We start from the raw sequence: 3179 nt of genomic DNA on the forward strand, positions 1-3179 counted from the left end.
CAGTTGAGGGACATCTGGGTTGTTTCCAGGTTCTGGCTATAACAAATAAAGGTACTATGAACAACAGCACAGGCTCTGAGATCAACAATCAACAAATGGGACCTCATGAATCTGAAAAGCTTATGTAAAGTAAAAGACACTATCATCAGAACATATCAAAAGCCTACAGACTGGGAAAGGATCTTCACCAACCCCATATCTGACAGTGGGCTAATATCCAGAATATATAAAGAAGTAAAGAAATTAAAAACCAAAAAAATCAAGTAATACAATTTAAAAATGCGGTAAAGAGCTAAACAGAGAATTCCCTGTAGAGGAATATCCAATGGCAGAGAAACACTTAAAGAAATGCTCAGCGTTCATCAGGGAGATGCAAATCAAAACAACCCTGAGATTTCACCTTACATCCATCAGAATGGCTAAGATCAACAACTCAAGTGACAACACATGCTGGAGAGGTTGTGGAGAAAGGGGAACCCTCCTCCACTGCTGGTAGGAATGTAAACTTGTACAACCACTTTGGAAATCAACCTGGCACTTTCTCAGACAATTAGGAATAGTGCTACCTCAAGATCCAGCTATACCACTCCTAGGCATATATCCAAAATATGCTCAAGGACACAACAAGGGCATTTGTTCAGTGTCCCTTTTCTAATACTTACTCTAATTGGTCAGCAAGCCACGCAGCTTCAAACTTGACCACACCTCCCTCATCTGACTCGTTAGCATCACAGTAGGCTTGTAGATCTTAAATGTATCCATTCACCATTGCCCTCCCCAGGCTCTGCAGTGTCCACTTAATATGCTATACTTCATTTTTCCTTCTTTCCAAACCAAATCTCCAAACACCAACCCAAGTGATCTTTCAAATCAAATGCCATATCATGGCCAACCTTCAGGTAGGCACTTCCTGTCATTCTCCATTCATTCAAATTAAAAATCAAAGCCTAAAACATAGCTTGTAGGTTATTGCACAGTTTACCTGGTGATTCTGTGTTTGACCACATCTCTCCTCTTTTCTCAATGTGTTTCATCTTCTTCCTAGTCTTCCCCAGTCTTCCAAGCCAGCTCTTGCCTCAAGGACTTTGCTTGTGGCATTTTCCATGTTTGCTTTCTGCTATTAGCCTGGTTTACGCTTTCCTCATTCAACTGGTCTCAAATCAAAATACCACTTCCTCAGAGAGGATGAATTTTAATGTGATCAGTTATGTAAAGTAACAGACCTTGACATAAACTCAATGGCAGGCTCTTTGATTCCCACCCCCACCCCCCACTCCCACTAAGGGAGAAGCAGCCTTGCCAGGCCACAGAAGAGGACATTGCAGCCAGTCTCTCTCTTTTTTTTTTGCATGTTTATATGCATGTGTACAATAGGTAAGATTATTTTAGCTTTTTAAATATGTCTATTTCATTTATTTATTTATTTTTATTATTAGTTACATTTTATTAACTCTGTATCCCAGCTATATCCTGCTCCCTCATTCCCTCCTAATCCCTCCCTCCCTCCTTCATCTCCTTCCTGCCCCTTTCCAAGTCCACTGATTGGGGAGGACTTCCTCCCCTTTCATCTGACCCTGTTTTATCAGGTATCTTCAGGACTGGCTGCAAAGTCCTCCTCTGTGGCCTAGCAGGACTGCTCTTCCCTTGGGGGGTGGGCTGGTCAAAGAGCCTGCCATTGAGTTCCTGTCAGAAATAGTCCCTGTTCCCCTTACTATGGGAAAACAATTGGTTACTGAGCTACCACGGGCTATATCTGAGCAGAGGTTTTAGGTTATGTCCATACATGGTCCTTGGTGGAGTGTCAGTCTCAGAAAAGACCCCTGTGCCTAGATATATTTGGTCCTTGTGGAGCTCCTATCCTTTCCAAGTCATACTAACTCCCCCTTCTTTCATATGATTCCCTGCACTCTGCTGAGGGCTTGGTTATGAGTCTTGGTATCTGCTTTGATACATTGCTAGGTAGAGTCTTTCAGAGGCCATCTGTGATAGGCTCCTGTCCTGTTACTTGTTTTCATCCAATGCACATCCCATTTGTCTTTCTAAGTGAGGGTTGATCATCTTACCCCATGTCTTGATAAGACCTGATAAGTTAGGGTCAGATAAAAGGGGAGGAAGGCCTCCCCTATCAGTGAACTTGGAGAGGGGCAAGGGAGGAGATGGAGGAAGGAGGGTAGGATTAGGAGGAAATGGGGGAGGGGCTAAAACTGGGATACAAAGTGAATAAACTTGTAATTAATATAAAAATGAAATTTTAATTAAAAAATAACAGACCTTTATGTTGCTATTCTTTTTTTGTCAAACACTTCATCATGTGATACATTTGCTTACACTGTTTTTAAAAATGTCTCTCTTCCATACTAGAATGTCAACTCTGATATCAGGTATATGTTTTTATCACTTAATGTTATATTTCTTGTGTGTTAAAGAATTTCTGCTACATGGTTGGAAACTTAATAAATATTTACAGAACAAATGAACACTTAGATCAGTTATGTTAGGACTCCTCATGTCTTACCCTGTCAACAGCTTAAGTAACAAGCCTGCAATTTATAGCCTTTCTCTAGGGTCAAGCCTTCTCTCAAAATGGTTGGCACTTCAGACATTATTCTGTTTTCGTGGTACACAGATTCCCACACTACTCTGAAATTTGTGGCAATTTGTTCCTCTAAACAATTACTTTTCACATAACTCACATCACAAAATACCTGACAGAAGCAAGTTTAAAGGAGAAGGGATGCAGTTTTCTCAGGGGTTCAGAAATACTTCAACTTGTTATGATAAGAAAGGCATGGTGGTGAGTGTTTCTATGATGCTAGGGGAGTATTGTTTATGTGTCTTCATATGACATGGGCCAGGACATAGAAAACCTAGGCTTGAACCAGAAGTGGATCTAACCATAGGGCACTAACTACCCTACAGCAGCTTCCATCCACCAGACACAATCCCTTGAGAGCTCAACAGCCCCCTAAACATATTACCATCTTGGGAAACAAGTATTTATATGTATGAATGCCCAATCCATAACAAATAACCTGTATATTCAATTAAGCAACATTTTTGCCTAGGTGGCTTAGGGATCATTTGGTCTTTAAAATGATTTTACCCAACTATGTCATGATCCATTTAGATTTCACCTTAACCATAAAGACTAATCTAGCTGCCCCTTACGCAATCTGTTC

The sequence above is a fragment of the Psammomys obesus genome, unplaced genomic scaffold, assembly GCF_907164565.1.
Source record: "Psammomys obesus unplaced genomic scaffold, mPsaObe1.curated_primary_1811, whole genome shotgun sequence".
NCBI lineage: Eukaryota > Metazoa > Chordata > Mammalia > Rodentia > Muridae > Psammomys > Psammomys obesus.